Genomic DNA, 23,486 nt, shown 5'->3' with positions numbered 1-23,486 from the left:
CCCACAGAAAAAACATAAAAACTGAATATAAATGTCATTTTTTTCTCTTTTCCCCCCAGTATTTTTCCATTCATGGATTCATCCATTATAATTATTATTATCATTATTTTTATGATGATAGTGATGATGATGATTTCCGATATAAAACAAATTAATATTGATGTATAATTGATATACAAACAAAAAAACAAACACACACACACACACGCACACGCACACACGCACATTCTCACACACACAAACACACGCACACACGTACACACGTACACACACATTCTCACAAACTTTCTCACACACACACGCACATGCACATGCACACGCACACACACGCGCACAGACACACATTCTCACACACATGCGCGTGCACACGCACACACACACACACACACACACCCACACACGCACCCACGCATTCTCACACACACAAACACACATTCTCACACACACACGCACATGCACACGCACACGCACATACACACACGCACACGCACAAACACACATTCACACACACACACACACACACACGCACCTTCTCACACACGCACACACACACACACACACGCACACACACACACATGCACACGCACGCACACACAGACACACATGCAACACACACAAACATAAATGTCCCCAAAATGTTTTTGGGACATATTTGAGGAAATCAGAGAAGACCACATCAGTGTTAACTAAAAGCGACACCATGCCATGTTTTATCAGATTATCAACGTATGTCCAAGTGACCCTGCAGTGATCAAATCAGAAAAAAACGAAGTATTGTCTTGTAAATTTTTCTAGCCATGAGTGAAGAGAGTGGAGGTTGGAAGTGGTCGAGGCCAACCACTCTCATGTGCAGCCACCCGCAAAACCGCCTGTGACAGATGGGGACTCATTGCACTAATTGCACTGTGTCCTCACCAATAATAAATACTGAATAGTATGTCTTCCACCTCTCCTGACAGAAAAATAAAAGAGAAACAAGATAGAGGATAGAAACACAGAAACAATGAGAGTCAATTCTCAACTCACAAGCGCGAATAGAAAGGCTTTCATATTGGGTTTGTCACCATATTGTGGCACGATGGTTTGCGAGGTGGTGATGGCAGGTGTGGATCCCAAAAACCAGGCAGGAGGGAGCAGCTGGTTGTGTTTGAGAAATTGTATTAAAATAAAGTCAACAGGGACAAAATCTAAAACATCAAAGTCATTCGAACGGAAAAAATACAAAGTATCAAATAAAGACCAGAGCCTGCCAAGAATGTAGCCACAAGGGGGCACAAGCCAGTGTCTTATTGTGCCGGTCCCAAGCCCGGATAAATACAGAGGGTTGTGTCAGGAAGGGCATCCGACGTAAAAAAAATTGCCAAAACAAATATGCGAATCAAACCTATGAATCCCATACCGGATCGGTCGAGGCCCGGGTTAACAACGGCCGCCATTGGTACTGATGACCTTCAGGGTGCCAGTGGAAAATGGACTACTGTTGGTCGAAGAAGGAGAGGAGGGAGGTGTGCCCGGAGGAGAAGAGAGAGATGGAACGCCAAGAGTATAGAACTAAGAGTAGGAACTTTGTATGTAGGAACAATGACAGGTAAAGGTAGAGAGCTGGTTGACATGATGCAGAAAAGGAAGGTAGACATAGTGTGTGTCCAGGAGACCAGGTGGAAAGGGAGCAAGGCTAGAAGCTTAGGGTCAGGGTTTAAGTTGTTATATCATGGTGAAGACAGAAAGAGAAATGGAGTTGGGGTTATCTTAAAAGAGGAGTTAGTTAGGAATGTCTTAGAAGTAAAAAGAGTATCAGATAGAATGATGAGTCTGAAGCTAGAAATTGAAGGCGTGATGTTCAATGTTGTTTGTGGGTATGCCCCACAAGTAGGATGTGAGCTGGCGGAGAAGGAGGAATTTTGGTTGGACTTCGATGAAGTCATACAGAACATCCCGAGAAGTGAGAGGGTTGTAATTGGTGGAGACTTCAATGGACATGTTGGCGCAGGAAACAAAGATGATGAGAAGGTGATGGGTAGGTTTGGACTCCAGATGAGGAACGCTGACGGACAGATGGTGGTTGACTTTGCTAAGAGAATGCAAATGGCTATTGTGAATACTTTCTTTCAGAAGAGACAGGAACATAGGGTGACCTATAAGAGTGGAGGCAGAAGTACACAGGTAGACTACATTTTGTGTCAACAGCGCCATCTAAAGGAAATCAGTGTCTGCAAAATAGTGGTTGGTGAGAGTGTAGCCAGACAGCATATGTTGGTGGTGTGTAGGATGACGCTGGCAGTGAGGAAGATGAAGAAACCAAAGGCTGAAGTGAGGACAAAATGGTGGAAGTTGAAAAAGGAAGAGTGTTGCATGACATTTAGGAAGGAGGTAAGACAAGCACTGGGTGGGCAAGAGGTCCTTCCAGATGACTGGCAAACTACAGCGAACACAATCAGAGACACAGGTCGGAAAGTACTTGGTGTATCGAGTGGAAGAAAGGTAGATAAGGAGACTTGGTGGTGGAATGGGGAGGTGCAGGAGTGTATACAGAGAAAGAGGTTAGCAAAGAAGAAGTGGGACACTGAGAGGACGGACAAGAGTAGACAGCAGTACAAGGAGATGCAGCGCACGGTTAAAGTAAAGGTGGCAAAGGCCAAACAAGAGGCCTATGATGACTTGTATGCTCGGCTGGACAGCAAGGAAGGTGAGACTGATCTTTACAGGCTGGCGAGACAGAGAGACAAAGATGGTAAGGACCTGCAGCAGGTTCGGGTGATTAAGGATAGAGATGGCAATGTATTAACAGGTGCCAGTAGTGTGATGGCAAGATGGAAAGAGTACTTTGAAGTATTGATGAATGAAGAAAATGAGAAGGAACAAAGAGTAGAAGACGTGAATGTTGTGGACCAAGACGTAGCAAGCATTAGCAAGGATGAAGTGAGGAGGGCGCTGAAGAGGATGAAGGGGGGAAAGGCACTCGGGCCTGATGATTTACCAATCGAGGTATGGAAGTGTCTTGGAGAGGTGGCGGTGGTGTTCCTGACTGGGTTATTCAACAAGATCTTAGATGGTGAACAGATGCCTGAAGAATGGAGACGAAGTGTACTCGTGCCCATTTTTAAGAACAAACGAGATGTGCAGAGTTGTACTAATTACAGAGGAATAAAGTTGATGAGCCATACAATGAAACTCTGGGAAAGAGTAGTTGAAGCTAGACTAAGAGCAGAAGTGAACATTTGTGAGCAGCAGTATGGCTTCATGCCAAAAAAGAGTAAGACAGGTGCAATGTTTACTTTAAGAATGCTGATAGAGAAGTACAGAGAAGGTCAGAAGGAATTGCATTGTGTCTTTCTAGATCTGGAGAAAGCGTATGACAGGGTGCCCAGAGAAGAGCTGTGGCATTGCATGAGGAAGTCTGGAGTGACGGAAAAGTATGTTAGAGCGGTACAAGACATGTATCATGACTGTAAGACAGTTGTGAGGTGTGCTGTCGGTATGACTGAGGAATTCAAGGTGGAGGTGGGACTCCACCAGGGGTCAGCTCTGAGCCCCTTCTTGACAAGAATCTCCTTGGACCATGATGTTTGCAGATGACATTGTGATCTGTAGCGAGAACAGGGAACATATGGCGGAGAAACTAGAGCTGTGGAAAGGAGAGGAATGAAGATCAGTCGCAGCAAGACGGAATATATCTGTGTGAATGAGAGGGATCCAAGTGCAAGAGTGATGCTACAGGGAGAAGAGATAAAGAAGGTGGAGGAGTTTAAGTACTTGGGGTCAACTGTCCAGAGCGATGGAGAGTGTGGAAAAGAGGTGAAGAAGCGTGTCCAGGCACGCTGGAACAGCTGGAGAAAAATGTCAGGTGATGTGTGATATAAGGGTTTCATCTAAGATGAAAGGAAAGGTGTATAAAACTGGTGAGACCAGCCATGATGTTTGGACTGGAGACAGTGCCACTGAAGAAGAGACAGGAAGCTGAGTAGGATGTAGCAGAGATGAAGATGTTGAGGATTTCTGTGGGAGTGACCAGGTTGAATAGGATCAGGAATGAGTATATTAGATCACAGGTGGCGAGACAGAGAGACAAAGATGGTAAGGACCTGCAGCAGGTTCGGGTGATTAAGGATAGAGATGGCAATGTATTAACAGGTGCCAGTAGTGTGATGGCAAGATGGAAAGAGTACTTTGAAGTATTGATGAATGAAGAAAATGAGAAGGAACAAAGAGTAGAAGACGTGAATGTTGTGGACCAAGACGTAGCAAGCATTAGCAAGGATGAAGTGAGGAGGGCGCTGAAGAGGATGAAGGGGGGAAAGGCACTCGGGCCTGATGATTTACCAATCGAGGTATGGAAGTGTCTTGGAGAGGTGGCGGTGGTGTTCCTGACTGGGTTATTCAACAAGATCTTAGATGGTGAACAGATGCCTGAAGAATGGAGACGAAGTGTACTCGTGCCCATTTTTAAGAACAAACGAGATGTGCAGAGTTGTACTAATTACAGAGGAATAAAGTTGATGAGCCATACAATGAAACTCTGGGAAAGAGTAGTTGAAGCTAGACTAAGAGCAGAAGTGAACATTTGTGAGCAGCAGTATGGCTTCATGCCAAAAAAGAGTAAGACAGGTGCAATGTTTACTTTAAGAATGCTGATAGAGAAGTACAGAGAAGGTCAGAAGGAATTGCATTGTGTCTTTCTAGATCTGGAGAAAGCGTATGACAGGGTGCCCAGAGAAGAGCTGTGGCATTGCATGAGGAAGTCTGGAGTGACGGAAAAGTATGTTAGAGCGGTACAAGACATGTATCATGACTGTAAGACAGTTGTGAGGTGTGCTGTCGGTATGACTGAGGAATTCAAGGTGGAGGTGGGACTCCACCAGGGGTCAGCTCTGAGCCCCTTCTTGACAAGAATCTCCTTGGACCATGATGTTTGCAGATGACATTGTGATCTGTAGCGAGAACAGGGAACATATGGCGGAGAAACTAGAGCTGTGGAAAGGAGAGGAATGAAGATCAGTCGCAGCAAGACGGAATATATCTGTGTGAATGAGAGGGATCCAAGTGCAAGAGTGATGCTACAGGGAGAAGAGATAAAGAAGGTGGAGGAGTTTAAGTACTTGGGGTCAACTGTCCAGAGCGATGGAGAGTGTGGAAAAGAGGTGAAGAAGCGTGTCCAGGCACGCTGGAACAGCTGGAGAAAAATGTCAGGTGATGTGTGATATAAGGGTTTCATCTAAGATGAAAGGAAAGGTGTATAAAACTGGTGAGAGCAGCCATGATGTTTGGACTGGAGACAGTGCCACTGAAGAAGAGACAGGAAGCTGAGTAGGATGTAGCAGAGATGAGGATGTTGAGGTTTTCTTTGGGAGTGACCAGGTTGGATAGGATCAGGAATGAGTACATTAGACGGACAACTCATATTAGAGGCTTTGGAGAGAAAGTCAGAGAGGCCAGACTGAGATTGCTTGGACATGTCCAGAGGAGAGAGAGTGACTATATCGGGAGAAGGATGCTGAGTCTTGAACTGCCAGGCAGGAGACCGAGAGGAAGACCGAAGAGGAGGTTTATGGATGTGGTCAAAGAGGACATGAAGGTAGCTGGTGTGAGAGAAGAGGATGCACAAAATCGGGATGGAGGACATTGATTCGCTGTGGCGACTCCTGAGGGGAAAAGCCGAAAGGAAAAGAAGAAGTCTGCCAAGATTAAACAAACACATGCACAGCATACAATGCATACACCGTGCATACAATTCCATACAACAAACAATGACCCGACAACGAATGGTCGTCCCGGGAGTCCTTTTAACTGTCACTGATTGGGAACGACCAGCACCTGCGACGCAGCAGGCAGGGCTGACAGCGCCACCCGTAGGTCGCCAACCAGATCATGACAGAATTAGGTTGTGAATAGTTTAAGACAAAAGGAATGCTTAATGCCAATTTTGTTGTCTGAGAAATGATACTGAAATGAGCCAAGGAGCTTCATTGTGACAAAAGTAACATACGATCTTGATTCCAATATTTACTTGAATAAAGAGGTCATTTGAAGAGAGTAAATATTCAACATACAGTATTTCATGTGGGGGAAAATCATTTTGAAATTAAAGTTTGTAATGTCTTAAAAACATAATGTGCACGATAAGTTTCTAAGGAGAAAAATCCGTATTTTATCATGAAATATTTGATGTCAGGTTACAGAGGATTTTGTTGTAATTTTGTGCAATTGCAAAAAAAAAATCATACTTGCTTGGTAAATTTGAAATATCATGGTAACTTGTAATTGTGATATAATTGTATAAACGTTAAAACAAGTTGCTATCCAAAAATGAAATTTACACGATAGTTTTAGCAAAACAAATGCAAATGTTATTTTGAGCAATGAAAAACTAAATCTGACTTTTACAAGAAAAAGTTTGAATCAAAAATATTTCATTATTCAATGTAAATAATCTTTAAAAAATAAGTGGCAATGTGTTCATAACATTTTTTGCAGTTATCTTTTTGTCATTTAAACAAAACAATTCCCTCATTCATGATGAAAAATATTTTTTGACACATTGTCATACTATTGTGAGTCCATACAAGGTGGAAGCGTAATTACATGCCAGAACATCTTTTTTTCTTTACAAGATACTTTGACAACATCCGCTAAGGCAGAAGAGATGATTTCTTTTGCTTTGGGCGGAACTGCTGTTTTGGCTAGCAAACAAGTTTATAAAGGCGAACAAGATGCACTGTTGCTTCCGTCTCCCCACCAGGGATGGCATGTCTGTTGTCATGTGGCAGCCTCTGAGAGTTGTTCCTTCTGTTGTTGTTTCCTCGTCGCCAGTTGTGCTCGTATCCTGCTGTAGGGTATCAGGGTGATTCTCGTTCTCACCTCCATAGTCATCCTTATGTTGCTTGTGCGCCCTGCCCTGCCTTAGTGAGCTCCCCATTGCTCTCCCCTTCTAACATTGCTCTAACAAATACACAAATCCTCTTCCCATCCTCCATTAGAGGTAGCCTCAGTCCCCCTTAAAGGGACCCACCCCACCTCCCATGAGTTTCACTCCCACAATTGCTAAACTGGCCCCCTGAGGTTTACACTGTACCTTGTAAAAAGATTAGAGACGTCAAGTAAAACGTGATTGAATTAGGGAAAACCCCAGGAATGGACCTCCCACCATCCCAGCATTTTTTCAAAAAAATGTGGTGACTTATAAAATGCAAAACTTAAATTGGCAAAGGAAAACTAGAGTTTAATGTTCATATATATATATATATATATATATATATATATATATATATATATATATATATATATACACACACACACACACACACACACACACACACAGTGGTACCTCGGTTCTCGAAAGCCTCACAGTTCGAACAAATCGGAGTTCAAACAAAATATTCGAGATATTCTTGCTAGGCGTTCGAACATCAATCGGTGTTCGAACACTAATACGACGCGTGAGTGCGTACGCGAGGGTGGGGAGCTGAGCCGCGTACGGGTGTATCGCTCTCTCCGTGACCAACTGTTGTCGCTTGCGGACGTCCTGCGTTTTGCTCTAGCGTTTAACATAGGTGTACGAATAGTTTTAGCCCCTAATCATGTCTCCAAAGAAAGTAAGTGCTGCTTAAAGTGACAAAAGAAAAGTAGTGCGTACAACTATTGCATTTAAGAAAGAAATAATCGCAAAATATGAGGTGTGCGAGTGTCTGATCTGGCGAGGGAATACAGCCCTGGGCAAATTATGGCCCGCGGGCCACATCCGGCCCTTTGTACGTCCCTGTCCGGCCCGCGTGAGGCCAATCATAAACGCCATAAATTAAACAAAAAAATTATTTAACTTTTATTTTGAAAAGCGTTAGGTCATTACGTATGCACGACGTAGACTCTACGTCTTACGTGTATATACGTGAGAGTCTTACGTGTATACAAGGAAGTGAGTGAAGGCGATTCTGTTCGCCAGGTTACCCTCAAGGCTCAAGATGTCGGCACACCCCAAGAAAAAGTTGATAACGAATGCCGTATTTTCCAAGACATGGACTGCCAAATATTTCTTTACAGAAATTAAAGGTAAAGCAGTGTGCTTAGTCTGTGGTACACAGGTTGCTGTGTTTAAAGCAGGGGTGTCAAACTCATTTCGCATCGCGGGCCACATACGGCCTAGGGAGATGTCAAGTGGGCCGGACCATTAAAATTATACCATACTCTGCTAAAAATAGAAAAAATATCATGTATTTCCTTTGTTTTGTATGTCATGTATTTCATGAAACACCTCATATTTCCTTAGAGAAATGTGCAATTTACTTTTATCATTCACAAATATGCATTGCAACTGATCCCACTGATTGTACAAAGGCACACAACTTTAATTGGTACTGAAAAATATAGTAATGCACTTTAAGATTAAATGAGACTTAAAGGAAGGGAATTTTTAAACCACTTACACATACGCATATAAAATCTAAATGTAATCCCTGCGTACACCTTACAAACGGAGAGTAATTTTAAATGTGTAATGAAGAAAGTGTTCACCTGCCCTGTAAATCTGTAAACTTCGTACATGAAACATACATACACATACAATACACACTGAAAATTTATGGAGTTGTATGAACAGTACTGCTGTTAACCTGCTGACTAACATTAAAGTGTGCTATGGCAGGCTGTGGGTAATGTTGCTGTCGCTGAGAAGTTTGTCAAACTGACGATGGTTCAGACCTCTGGACCGGATGAAATTTACAGTGCGAACAACCACCTCCATGACATGGTCCATTTTCAGCTACTTGCGACACAATGCCTCCTGGTGCAAAATACAGTGAAATGTCCAGAAACAATCTCCTCCATTAAGGGCTTGTACTTTGTCTTTGAACTTTGTCGCGACACCTGCTTTCTTTCCGAACATGGATCACGCGCCGTCTGTAGCCAGGCTGACAGCGCGGGACCGGTCCACTCCAACTCTATCCAATACAGCAACGACAGAGCCGAAAATGTCCTTGGCTGTTGTGGTGTCCATCATTGGCACCAACTCAAGAAACTCTTCAGTAACAGTCAATGTCTCATCAACTCCTCAAATAAATATGGCCAGTTGGGCCACGTCTGTGATGTCAGTGCTCTCGTCAATTGCCACGGAAAATGCAATAAATCCTCTCTGCTATAGTATTCCTCGTCGGGCTAATATTGGCAAAAGCTTGTCGCTTCTCGGAACATACAAGTTCAGTCGCCTTCATCATGCATCGTTTAACAAAGTCACCGTCGAAATACGGCTTCTATGCTAATACTATTTCACTAGCAATTAGGTAGCTGGCTTTTACCGCTGCTTCATTGAATTCTCGGCTCCGGATGAAAGTTGACTGCTGTTTCCTCAGACCCGCCAGCAATTCGTTAATCTTTTCTCTTCTCAGTTGTCCTTGCAACCCGTCATATCTTTCGCTGTGATGAGTCTCGTAGTGGCGTCGAATATTATATTCCTTCAATACCGGAACTTGTTGCAAACACACCAAGCACAAAGGTTTTGCGTGCATCTCTGTATATAAATAGGACGTGGTCCATTTTTCTTTGAAAATTCTACATTCCTTATCTACTTTTCTCCGTTTGGATAACGACATTTTGGCTAATGAGGGTGTAGCGGAGAGGCAGAGACCAAAGTATTAACAACGTCGTAATTAGCAGTAGATGGCGCATTGACACCGTCTGCTGTTTTGAGTCTGCCTCAGTGATGCGGCGTGTCTTCTAATCTGATGGAACGAGTGTGCCCCTTAGAGGATAAGCCATGAAATGCAGCGAATTAAAAATATCAATTCCATGTCTTTTATGCATTTTTCCACTTTCAAATTATCCTGCGGGCCTGATTGAACCTCCTTGGGGGCCGGTTCCGGCCCGCGGGCCGTATGTTTGACACCCCTGGTTTAAATAATATAATTTGAATCGCCACTACACGACCAAGCACGAAGATAATGTCTGATGCATTGCTTGCAAAACTACAAACCCAACAAGGATGTTTCACTAAACTTCACACTCCCAGAGATGCAGCCGTCAGGACGTTATGTCAGGAAGTTATGTCATTTCTCACAAAATCGCCAGAAAAAGTAGGGCATTTTCAGACGGAGAGTTTATTAAGGAGTGTTTATTGGACTCTGCTGCGCTGATGTGCCCAGAGAAAAAGGGCGCATTCGAAAACGTTTCACTCTCCCGACGCACTGTAACGAGGCGGATTGAGGACATCGCGGGAAATTTAGAGCTTCAGCTGAAGAACAGAGCGGCCGACTTTGACTTTTTTTCTCTGGCTTTGGATGAGAGCATCGATGTACGTGACACCGCCCAGCTGCTCATCTTCTTACGTGGGATAACCGCAGACTTTCAAATCACGGAGGAGTTGGCAGCCATGCAGTCAATAAAAGGGACAACCACTGGTAATGACATTGAGGTAAATGCATGTATGGCCATGTTAGGACTGAAATGGGACAAGCTTGCAGGTGTGACAACAGATGGTTGTCCAAATCTAACCGGGAAAAATGTTGGACTTTTAAAGAGAATGCAGGATAAAGTGACAGAAATGAACCCTGATCAGAAATTGACATTTTTGCATTGCATCATACACCAGGAAATGTTTTGGAAGACCGTGTTAAAAATGAAACATGTCGTTGATGCTGTCACTAAAATAGTTAATTTCATCAGAGCGAGAGCTTTAAATCACAGACAGTTTGTTGCTTTGTTGGAGGAAAATGAGGCTGAACATGGTGACATAAGCTATCACTGCACTGTTAGGTGGCTCAGCCTTGGCAAGGTTCTGAAAAGTGTCTGGGACCTGAGAGACCAGATTCAGGATTTCTGTATTCAGAAAGGTCATGACGTCCCAGAACGTTCAGATAACGACTGTTTCGCAGACCTCGGATTCTCTGTGGATGTGACTGCACTAATGAACGAACTAAATGTCAAATAGCAGAGCAAGGGCATTTTTGTGCATGAGATGTACAGTGCAGTGAAGGCTTTCATGAGACAACTGCAGCTTCTCTCAAGCCAAGTGAAGGTCAACATTCTGACCCACTTGCCAACACTTAAGAAAGCCAAAAGATCAGGTGATCACCTCCAAAAGTACTTAACCACGTTAGAAGCATTGCATGCAGAGTTTTCAAGGCGATCATCCGGCATTGGCGAGGTGATCGCGAACCGTATAAATGCCCCGTGTCCGTGATTAGAGAATGACAGCGGGTGGAGAACGGCCGGGAGAGGCAAGTGTCCATCAAATGTGGCATATACCAAGGTGACGCGGGCCAAAATTGTCATACGCGTTGCCGTGCTGCTAGCGCGTTGCGGTGCCAGGCGTTGAATTAAAATAAAAAATAGGGTCTGGCGGTCGTGGTCGTAACAATGGGTGGTCGTAAGTCGCGCCGGTCGTAAATCAGATGTTACCTGTATATAAACACTGTATATGTGTGTGTGTATTCAATTCAGTGGCTACTAATTATAATTGTATTTCTGCAATTTGCTCCCGAGCTCCTGCAGGGAGCGGGGTTCATTGTAATAGTTGAAAAATTGTGCCATTAATAGGCAACAGGTAACTATTGTATACTATAAACCTTCAGCAGGATGTCAATTACTGCATGTTTTCATTTTCGGCTGCATGGTTCAGGTCATATCCCCATCAATTGGAGTGGTTCACTGCAATCATAACAAATAATGATCGTAATCATTTCAGACACTTGTAAACAGGCGAAAATATGGGTTGTCACCAGGCTGATCATGTGCTGTTCCCAAATGGGAGAGCACATCACATTCTTATCAGTTAGCACACCGTGGCTTTTTATTCATTTATCAAATACATTCCATTCCAAAGAGTTAATGTTATCCCAATTCCTCAGGGGGTGGCAGACTGGCCATAAAAAAACCTCATCAAGTCTGGTTATCTTGAAACAATTGGGTCCTTTTTATTATCTCCCTGCAGGTATGTGGCGATACAATGTAGGACGCTAACATTTTATGATGTGTGAAAACATCATAAAAACAGGCCGTATAGTGAGTGATCACCACAGTGGAAACTGCGCCAAACGGAATCTGACGGAGCTGCGCTGCGTTGTCACTCACTGTGGCCCAAATATGGCAGTCTTTGTAGGTGTGGCACCCAAGACCCCTGATGAGGCTTTTCACGTGTCTGTTTTAGTGTGTGGGTGCGGGTGTGTTCACGTTTGTGGCGGATGCAAGAAAAGGACTCCACAATGCTTAAATGGACAATGAAGCACATGCAACAATGGCTTATCTTCCAACAAAAGAATCACAAGCTGTCAAAGTTTGTGAGCCTACTGCTCTAAAGCCTTTGGTGACATTTGTATGTGAGCGTTTATTCATGCATTTGGAGTCACGTTTCTGGGAGTTGATGTTTAAAACAATTAAACTGTCTCGAAGGGTGCTTTCACACCTGTTGATGTGTTTCCAAAGAATGAATGTATGCACTCCCCCAAAGTCCCGGTGATGTGTTGAAAGTGATCTTTCCTACCGATGGTCTGTGAAAACATTGGAGCCAACAACTGGTATCGTTAAGCCCGCTCATATTTGCAATGCTAAATCCTTGTTAAGTTTGTTTGGCCCATCAACAAACTGTGAGATGAAAACCAATCAGAAACGCTATCACATTGAGGTATGTACAGTATATGTGGATGGTGGAAATTTGGCCTACTGTATTGACATAGATTGGACTGACCGATCACAATTACATACATTGGTGGCCTGACACAGATTTGCTTCAGTTTTCGTTGCTGGACAAAAGTGCGTCTGGCTGCCGCTGCTCACCCGCAGAAAAACTTATACTGTGACTGTAAAGTGTCCTTGAGACTTTTGAAAGGCGCTTATAAATGACATGTATTATTATTATTAAAAGCCAATATTGACCCAGACTTTTTTCACTTTGTATTTTCTGGCCATTTGGATAAGTGGTGACACCACACTATGTCTTGCAGGTCAGTTATGGTACCACATGTTAGACAGGAATCTCCTTGGACGATGATTTTTGCAGATGACATTGTGATCTGTAGCGAGAGCAGGGAACAGGTGGAGGAGAAACTAGAGAAGTGGAGGTTCGCCCAAGAAAGGAGCGGAATGTCAGTCACAGCAAGACAGAATGCTGTACATATGTGTGAATGAGATTGACCAAAGTACAAGAGTGATGTTACAAGGAGAAGAGATAAAGAAGGTGGAGGATTTTTAGTACTTGGGGTCAACTGTCCAGAGCAATGGAGAGTGCGGAAAAGAGGTGAGGATGCGTGTCCAGGCACGCTGGAACAGCTGGAGAAAAATGTCAGGTGATGTGTGATATAAGGGTTTCATCTAAGATGAAAGGAAAGGTGTATAAAACTGGTGAGACCAGCCATGATGTTTGGACTGGAGACAGTGCCACTGAAGAAGAGACAGGAAGCTGAGTAGGATGTAGCAGAGATGAAGATGTTGAGGATTTCTGTGGGAGTGACCAGGTTGAATAGGATCAGGAATGAGTATATTAGATCACAGGTGTCAAAGTCAAGGCCTGTACCGCTCATTCCTCATTAGGGTCGTGGGGGGTGCTGGAGCCTATCCCAGCCGTCTTCGAGCACTAGGCGGGGAAAACCCTGAATTGGTTGCCAGCCAATCGCAGGGCACACAGACACTAATAACCAGTCACTCTGACACCATGGGACAATTAAGAGTGTTCAATCAGCCTTCCATGCATGTTTTTGGAATGATGGAGGAAACCGACGGGAAAAAAATGATGCATCTCAAGTGTGTCAATTTTTATGATCCTTGCTGAAATCTGAACTTTTCATGGGTAATCAATAATTTTTGGCATCGGCCCTCCAAGAAAATCTGTAACTCCGAAGCGGCCCGGAAGAAAACATGAGTTTGACATCTTTGTATTCAAGGGACAACTGGAGATAAATTTAAAACAGATTATTTTCTTACAGACAGTGTATTTTAGGTGTTCAATTCCCTGACATGTTTCGGTGTATAATTCCGCCTTCGTCAGAGTGAGGTCTGTAAGATAAGAATCTGTTTTAAATTAGATATCAAGTAGACAGGATGAACTTAATACAACTAACTGGATATAAAGTCCGAGAGGCCAGACTGAGATGGTTTGGACATGTTCAAAGGTGAGAGAGTGAATATATTGTGAGAAGGATGCTGAAGTCTTGAACTGCTAGGCATGAGATTGAAAGGAAGATCAAAGAGGAGGTTGTGAAAGAGGACATGAAGGTAGCTGGTGTGAGAAAAGAGGATTCGCAAAACAGGGTCAGATGGAGGAGGCTGATTCCCTGTGGCGACCCTTGAGGGAAAAGCCGAAAGGAAAAGATAAAATATCTGTAGAAAGGACAGATAGACAGTCAATCACCAAGCAAGAGTAAATCTCTCCAAATAAAAATGCTGAATGTCACAGTCTAGTGTTAGCCATCTAACTAATAGATGTGGTGGGAATTGGACATCTATACAATAGTTGTTCACATACTCTTTTGAGACAAATGCTGCTACATGGTCACTTGAAAATGGTGCACTGATTTTCTGCACCAACTGCTCAAATGTTATGGTATTTTATTATAACACTGATAACTTTAGCTATGCTTGAAACTTTGCACTTTTTCTTATAGTTGTCACTGGGAGGTACCAATGCACATCAGTACTCATAAATTACGGAAATACTTTCCATACTTTTTTGTCATGTCCTTGTTTATGATGATACTATTCTAGCCTGTACTGCCGGAGGAATACTTATGTGTTTGACTTACTTGGCAAATAAAGATAACTCTGATTCGGATTTGACTTGTTATATCTGTTCCTGTTCACACTAAAGATGAGCATACGTATTTCCGTTTGTATTTTGTATCTCCGACTTACGGTATATGATTTTGATCACAAAATGAGCACTGCTTCTCTCTGACTTTTGGCATCGTGTTAAACCCTGAGAAAGTACCCAAATTATCTGACAATAACTGAGACCACCGCGTGTGTTCTCAAATGCGGCCATTTTCTTCTGAAAGGCCACCAAAAGGCTGTTAAAATGGTGTGAAGATGTGAAGAAATATGCCCTTGCACCGCCATGTCGCACGGTAGAATACTAGGATGTTGCCAAACTAAACAAGCTTCTTCCCTGATAAGGCGACAGGCATTTGTTAACGCGTCTTCACAGAATTTCCGACACTTCCTACTCTGAGACTAACCACAACAAAACACAGTGGCCTGGATTTTTTCCAAATGAGCCTCAAGTGCCGCAAAAGTTGGGGGGAATTTCAAGGTTGCCGTACATCTCAACTTTGAACAATGCGGCATGGTTGACGGGAAACTGATTTATCATGGTTCCAAATAAAACACAAGCACTTGTGAAAAGTGTTTACTCGCTGAGTGAGTTTGTTTGTTGAAAAACCCAACCAAAAAAAGAATATAAGGATGTCAAACTACGGTCAAGTGTCTGGAATGGCGCAGGTTGTTAAACAAAAATGACAAGATAGCAACAAAACTAAACCCACTCGTATTCCACTAATCGCAAGACAATTCAAATTCGTTTGGCTGAAAATCAACATGGTTGGGGCATTGGCTAATTGGTTTGGACGTCAGCAGCACAGTGCAGCGGTGCGGGGTTCGATTCCGGCTCCAGCCTTCTTTTGTTGAGTTTGTATGTTCTCAGTATGCCTGCATGGGTTTTCTCAGGGTAGTACTGCCACATTCAAAAAATGTGCATGATAGGTTGATTAAACTGTAGGTCTGATTGAAAGTGCATTTTTTTGTCTAAAACACATGAAGCACAGTCACAGTCAAATCATGTGTATCAAGTTTCAGAATTCTTGCTGAAATCTGTACCAAAATGTCAACTTGTCAGGGGTAATAAGTAAAGAGGTTTTTCCATTGACCCTCCCAGAGAAGCCGTAACTCCGAAGCGGCCTGGAACAAAAATTTGTTTGACACCCCTGGTCTACAGTATATATGTGACGGGTGTCACAACAGTGACTGTCTTGAGCTCCACGTCGCTGCCGTCTTAATAATACCAGTCGCGTGGATGCGTCTTTTTATTTCTTTTATTGCTGCAACACAGTATGTCAGAAGGGATGGGTGAAGTCACATGGGGTTCGTCTTGTGAATAACATAAGACTTGTCCAAGTAGTTCTCAACATGCAAAACATTGTAGATAACAAAACAGAATGAACAACGTGTGATCGTGTCATGATGCCAAAAGAAATGTTAAATAATTTTGTGTTTCTGGATTTTGGATGGGAGAAAGGTGCACATTTCTCCCCATCCAAAACAGTAGAGTTGGGCGACCATTAATTGACTCTGAGAAGGTGATTGCAAAAACCACCTGGGAATGGCCAGTTGCCGCTGGGACCTGATTGGCCAGAAGCTCAGGTGAAGCACCTTACAAACCAGACTGAGCCAGTCACTTCGGGGAGGACGAAGAGGGAGAAAGGTCAGCCTGGAGAGCAGTGTTACCTGTGGTCTGCCGAAAACCGACATCAATTGCAACTTCAAATAAAGAAACCTCAAAATATCCTTCCTGGATCTGGCTGAGTGAACTTTTATCATCTTTCCACCTGCTTGCTGTCACGCCGCACAACAATTGGTGGCAGTGGTGGGATCGTTTCACTTTTCGTTACGCCTTGCTGAAGTGGAGAAGATACCAGCTCCAGACCAAGAAGCAATTGACATCATTCCTTGGGCTGATTGGTTGGTATAGGAGGCTTATTCCACACTTTGCTACATTAGCTGCTCCTTTAACTGACCTGACAAGAAAGAACATCAAATCACCTCTACCACGGACAGAATCATGTGAACAAGCTTTTAGGGCAGTGAAGTTTTTCATCTGTCAAGCTCCTGTCCGGCAGAGTGTAGATTTTTCCACGAAGTTTCTAGTCCAAGTGGATGCTTCGGATGTTAGTCATGGCGCAGTTCTGGTACAAGGCAGTGCTGGAGAAGAGAGACCCATCCTGTTCCCGAGTAGGAAACTCTTTGAGAGGGAGAAGAAATACTCCACAATTGAGAAGGAAGCCCTAGCCATCAAGTGGGCAATTGACTCACTCCGTTACTACCTCCTAGAACGGGAATTCAGATTACAGACTGACCATCGAGCCCTGAAGTGGATGCACTCCATGCAACACCAGAATGCCAGAATACTGCGATGGTGTCTTGCCCTTCAGCCATACCAGTTCACCATTGAACATAGCCAGGGTAAGAAAAATGTCATAGCTGATTATTTGTCAAGAATGTCTGAACTCTGAGGAGAGGGTGTGAACGATGTCATGATGCCAAAAGAAATGTTAAATAATTTTGTGTTTTCTGGATTTTGGATGGGAGAAAGGTGCACATTTCTCCCCATCCAAAACAGTAGAGTTGTGCGACCACTAATTGACTCTGAGAAGGTGATTGCAACCACCTGGGAATGGGCAATTGCCACTGGGACCTGATTGGCCAGAAGCTCAGGTGAAGAACCTTTAGAACCAGACTGAGCCAGTCACTTCGAGGAGGAAGAAGAGGGAGAAAGGTCAGCCTGGAGAGCAGTGTTACCTGTGGTCTGCCAAAAACTGACATCAATTGCAACTTCAAATAAAGAAACCTCAAAATATCCTTCCTGGATCTGGCTGAGTGAACTTTTATCATCTTTCCACCTGCTTGCTGTAACGCCGCACAACGGATCGTATAGTGGTTACAGAAAAAGAGAATACAACACAACTTCAGTTATTTACATGATGTCCCTGAATGCATCACATGCGAGACGTCGCCGCAAACACGCGGTGCGCTGGATAATGGCGGCACAGTTCGAAACGCCACTAACACTCACGGCCAAATGAAACACGACACAAGAAACGAAATAGGGTACAATAAAAACGAAATGAAACAATCATTACCTGCAACACAGTATGATGAAGGGATGGGTGAAGTCGCATGGGTTTCCTCTTGTGAATAACTGCGCAACAGAAAAGCACTACGAAGCACAAGTGCTTCAAAGTTCCACTCGACAAAACTTGAATTAAATAATGACACAAAAAGTAATCTGGACTCGAAATGAATCAGGGAACTAATTAATTGCACTAGACAGTACAAAAGAGGAAACAAAATAAGATATTGTCATGAAAATGCGAGTTAATCCAGACCATCTGAGAAATGTGACTCACCATAAGACTTGTCGAAGTAGTTCTGAGAAGTAGGGGCGGGACTTCGTGCCATACTGCGCGCCGTTGCGTCACTTTCATCATAATTTAATAATCTTAGTGCACAACACCGTTACATATATACTTTGCGATTGTTTGGCAAACAGTTCAGGGTGTCTCCCGCCTGCTGCTTGATAGACTCCAGAGTGTGATGGGATAAGCTCCAGCATGCGACCCTCCCGAAGCGGATTCAAGTCAAGTGAAATGTATTTCAGTATTTATATATGCAGTAACCCACCCCTGTTTTCAATATTATTTAACAAAACATATCAAAGTGCTTCACCTGCCCACAAAATATTAATGACATCTTCAGGTCATCCTTGTCCAAAACAAGACAATGTTTCTGGATTATATACAAAAGTAAATATTTGCCTAAATGTTTTACTCTCATCTATTTTATTAATATCCACATTTTTGGAGTCTTGCATATACTGTCCAGAAAAGCGTGAGAAGAATGTTTTGCCCTGCAATTGTGATTAACATGACAGTAAAATAATTCAAGCAATTATCCTTCTTGATGATTTGGGGGAGTTTAGACAATGAATGTTTCACAAGTCATTACTGAGTTTGTGGTGTGAGGGTGTGGTTTATGTGACAATGAGAGGAAGATGTTAATGATGTGACGAGATTCATTTGGACAATAGCGAATTACATCAGTGCGTCATCCCACTGATTTTAATTCATTTCCGAAACATGTGTGGGGTTAAGACATTTACTTGGAATATATGGTATCTTTAACAAAAGGAAGCAAAAAAAATGCCGCTTTCATATGTGGAGTTTATCTTAGCCAATGCATCAATACTTTGCTGTTCACCCATCAATAAGAATGTGCATCAAAGAAATTGAACTCTTAGGAAAGGGTTCGAAAGCAAACAGATGAACCGAATAATGGCTCGGATGAAGCTCCTGTTTGTGTTGGCTCCTTTCAACGACCGCCCTGACCCCGCTGCGGTGTAACCTTTGGCCTCACCGCTGTGATATTGTGTCGCTTCTGACCTGCGTTCTTCCAGGATATGACGTGGGGGCATGTAATTACTCTTTTTCATTTCAGGCACTTCACAGCGATGAAAAGCTTTACAGTGTCATTGACAGATGCGACATCACACTTTCTTCACAAATGCTGCCTGTGCCAGAGGTGAGAACGGACCCCTATTTGACTTCCCAAGAACTTAGAGATTCCTGTATGTGTCACACTCGATGTCTTTGATGTACCTCATGTATCAGAATGGGAGGCTCAAAACACTTAGGCCTACACAGCATCCGCCATATATTATAGGATGTACTCATTTCAGGGTGTGGGGCAGCGACGTGAAGTCTGACATGATGCACCGCTCCCTTTGTCCTGCCCTTCTGTGTCAAAGGCAATTGTCACTCTCGGAAAGTGCAAGCAGTTCCAGTAAAGTCCCTTGCCTCTGTTCAGTATAAAAGCAGAAGACATATCAAATGTGTTACTCCTTTTCTGTTCAACCAATGCCAGTTCAGATTGGCCAGTGTTGTCGAAAATGGTTGAATGATGTCAAATGGTCTCTCACGGGTACTAACAGATAAAAATGATCACATCTGAAATTACTGCACCTTTTTTTGGGTCAGATAACATTTAAAATCAATGCGGCTCTGATATTCTCACAAAATGTGCCCCAATATCCGCTTTCAGAACAAAAACAGTTGAGAATTATGGAATGGTAAAACTGTAATGGTAAAACCGGAAAACGTACTGCTTTGATATTTGACTTAAGTGACTTTGCCATTTTGTGGCGTCGGGAATGAAAAATAAGCAAGGTATCTACTGTGATACTTAACCCGTGATAAAGGTTGTAGATTGATGAGGGATATAAATACTGTAATTGCATGAATGCCGTAATACCCAGTTTGAGATTAGAAACTGAGTTAAATTGGGACCCCAGTCCAAATCAATCAATGTTTTTGGCTCCAACACAGAACAACCTGAAAAGTGCTAAGGCTATAGAATAGCAACCACTAATTTGATGACAATGAGGTTAAAATCTTAGCGAAAGAACATAGATGGTTTGAAAGGGGGGTAAAAGAAGCGATTCTTATAAAACAACAAAATCCTTCATTAAACCGGTCTGGTGGGGTGAGGTTCAATTTGGATCGTTCATACAATAGCCTGCTTAGGCAAAACAGGTTAGGCAACTTTCGTAATGCTGATGAGGGTCGTTATGCTGATGAGGTGATACCGGTGGGAGTGGGGGTAATAGGCCAGTCGTTAGTCAGGAATGTAGGAACAATCAGTGGGGCCACAGGGAGGGGTCCTCTGCCCCCCCAACCTGAGAGTAGGGACCTATCATAGCGGTGTCCGGCGCCACCATGTCTGGACATTAGGGATATATAAATGGGGCCGATACGACCTTATACTTATATACGATCTTATACTTCATTTGGATCGCATCCAAAATAAAAAGTGCTCTTCCTCTGAATACAGGCTAGTAACCTTGTTTTTTGATTTGCAAAAAGCAGGTTAAATGATTCCTCGATACAGACAATGAACTTCCCGTTACTCTGGGGTCATTTGTGTTTTACATTCTGCTACATTCCTGATCGGACAGAAAAAAAAAAATCAGATTCTTGACACAGAAAAGCAACTTGCTTTGTCGTTTGAGACGGATTATTCGGCAAGTACAATATATTGACATTTCACATTGTGGTGGATTTCAATCTCTTTCCAAATGGACAAGATTATTATTTATATTTTGCCTGGAAGGGTTTTGTGACCCTTGTGACACCATAGGAAACGACAATCTCGTCAAGCGAGCCGGGTGGTCATTAAACTGCTCGGTTACATGAACAAGTAGAGATAATTGCCTGGGTTTTGTTCAGTGCTTGCATTACGTAACAAGTAAACATGCCAGTTGTGTCAAATTATGACAACCCCCTCCCAGACACATACAGACTGACAATCAGAGCTATTTCCTCAAGGCACGAGAGCAGGCACTAAATCTTGAAACACAAAGCAATGTCAGCTGATAATCAGTGGGGGGGTCCCATTGCAGGAAGGGGGTAAGGGTCGTGGCTCCTAGTCGACCAGGTGTCGACAGGATCTTCTCACAGAACGCGTCTTCCCTGTTCCCCCAGAGCTGCCAGATTCATTACGGGAAGGAAACAATTGGAAAATAGCTTCCCTACATTGTGCAGGCAAATGGGTGCGTATTAGGGAGTTGGAACTCTTTTGGGAAGCTCTTGAGGAATACCCCCTCAAAGACACAAATGATCACCTGCTGTAATACACAAAACATAGATTTGACTTTAGCTTTGCGCATCCATTAAAAGCTTTCCCCACATTCTTTCATACAGCCATCAGGTCATCAAGCAAGAGCAGATTGAGTGATGATTACACAATACTTGCAAGGGAGAGCCATGGATCAGCAAGCGCAACCTTGAGACCCCTTCAGAGCTTTCAACAGAAGCGTTGGCAACCCTCTCCTCTGCCCCCAAAAAAGAGCAAAGGTCTTGAAGAGCACTTGCCGGCTGTGGCTTACTTATATGATCCTGTACAGTACTTATTATTTTTGTCATTAACTGACTATCAATGCACGATTTATTGTAGATGGAAAAGGCGAGCTGTGACCACAAACAGCATAAGCAATGTGGAAAATAGATACTAACGCTCCCCACCTTACGAACGAGATATGTTCCGAGCCGTCGTTTGTAAAGTGAATTTGTTTGTAAGTTGATTCAGTGTTAAATTTTGTATAGAATATATGTTTAAGTCAAACACTGAAAGGGGAAGTATAAGTCACAGACACTCTAACAGTTGTAAAACAAATTCACACCTACTGTAGTATGACGACAGATATCCTTCGGTCTTCAGTAAGCGATTACTGAAGCTGCTGGCACGCAACTACTGAATTACGTGCCAGCAGCCATTACTTTTTGTTATGAATTGCGTCCTCCTGAAGCGTCAACTGGGAAGAGGGATTTCCCCCCCGCCCACATACTCTACACAGCCAATCTTAAGCAAGCTCGGCGCCTCCTTTTCAGAGCGTCAATGGGGAAGAGGGATTTCCTCCCTGCCCACATACTCTATGCAACGAGTCGTAAGCGAGCTTGGCGAATCAGGGCCTGAACTCGTTGGCAACACTTCAGCACAGCCGTGCGCTGATTGGCCAGCCTTGGTGTCCGTCGGTAAACATCCAGCCCTTGAAACCTCGAACATGTCTTTGTGCATGCATGAAGCATAGTACGCAGCCAATCACAATCGAGCTCGGCCGGAAAAATGCGCGGAATACAAAATCTAACTTACAGCATCTCTGTCCGAACATTTTTCAACATACTGTATCCGCGGAAATGTTCATATGCACCGTTATTCGCAATTTGGGGAGCCTGGGAAATTTTTTGTTTCTTTCTTATTTGGGGGAGAGGGGAATGTATTTCGCACTAGATTCAGGTTTCATGCTATATTTTATTCAAGTTTTGTGGTTGAGACCAAAAAACACTTACCTTTTGCCGCCTTCCTGTCCCCAATTCGAGATGAAATGTCATCGTAAAAATAAGATAATAATAATAATAATAATAATAATAATAATACAGTGGGACCTTGGCTTATGCACTTAATTGGTTCCCAGACAGAGTGTAGAGGGTGTAGAGGGTGTATCCCCAAAATTAATTTCCCATAGGAAACCATTCAAATGAGAATAATCCGTTCCCAGGTCTCCATAAAATATCATTTTCAACTAAATAAGCCTTAAAACTACAAACAATATACAGTAAAGTCTCGTTATATCGATATCGGATATGTCGATAGTCCCGGTTATATCGATACTATTTCTATGCACGCACGGAGAAAATTACATGCAAACAGGGTCGGATATATCGATAGTCCCGGTTATATCGATATTTTTTCGGACTCCCTTGAATATCGATATAACGAGACTTTACTGTACCTTATTCTATGTATTATAAATGTGTTATTGTATAATAAAGTAGTTTTATTCACCTTTGTGATGGTCGTTGATGGCTTGATGGAATGACATGGCTGGTCGGAGAGAATTGCTGTTTGAAAGGAGTCACATTCCATAAGGGCTGTAATTAAAGAAATAAACGCTACGTAGTCGTTTTATTTACCTTTGTAATGGTCCTTGATGGCTTGATGGAATGGGGTTCAGACTTATCTTCCTGTGTTATGACAGTCAGCTTCGGCATCTTTTTCCAAAAAAGGCCGGTCTCAGCTGCATTAAATACTTGCTGAGGAATGTAGCCTTCTTCTTTCACCATTTCGAGGAATGATCCTTTCATGAACGGCCAATAAACTGCGAACTTCCAGGTTGACGCATGACGATATCAGAGTGAATTAGCCGTGCTTTCTCGGATAATTGCTTTATTCACGCTGTCGCCGGCTAG

General features: G+C 43.1%; 1 long non-coding RNA gene across 1 annotated transcript; it reads right to left on the bottom strand.

Moving 5' to 3' along the window:
* Positions 1-18,894: 18,894 nt before the first annotated feature.
* Positions 18,895-23,273, bottom strand: LOC148891917 (uncharacterized). Its single transcript, XR_016116467.1, has 3 exons — positions 23,211-23,273; positions 23,083-23,138; positions 18,895-19,540 (listed from the first exon to the last, which is right to left on the bottom strand). It is a non-coding gene; the product is annotated as an uncharacterized LOC148891917 (long non-coding RNA).
* Between the last annotated feature and the right edge of the window lie 213 nt (positions 23,274-23,486).

This window comes from Hippocampus bargibanti, linkage group LG11 (assembly GCF_051943395.1).
Source record: "Hippocampus bargibanti isolate YZ-2025 linkage group LG11, ASM5194339v1, whole genome shotgun sequence".
NCBI lineage: Eukaryota > Metazoa > Chordata > Actinopteri > Syngnathiformes > Syngnathidae > Hippocampus > Hippocampus bargibanti.
The sequence above is the reverse complement of the archived record's forward strand: the minus strand, read 5'-3'. Positions and strand labels throughout refer to the sequence as shown.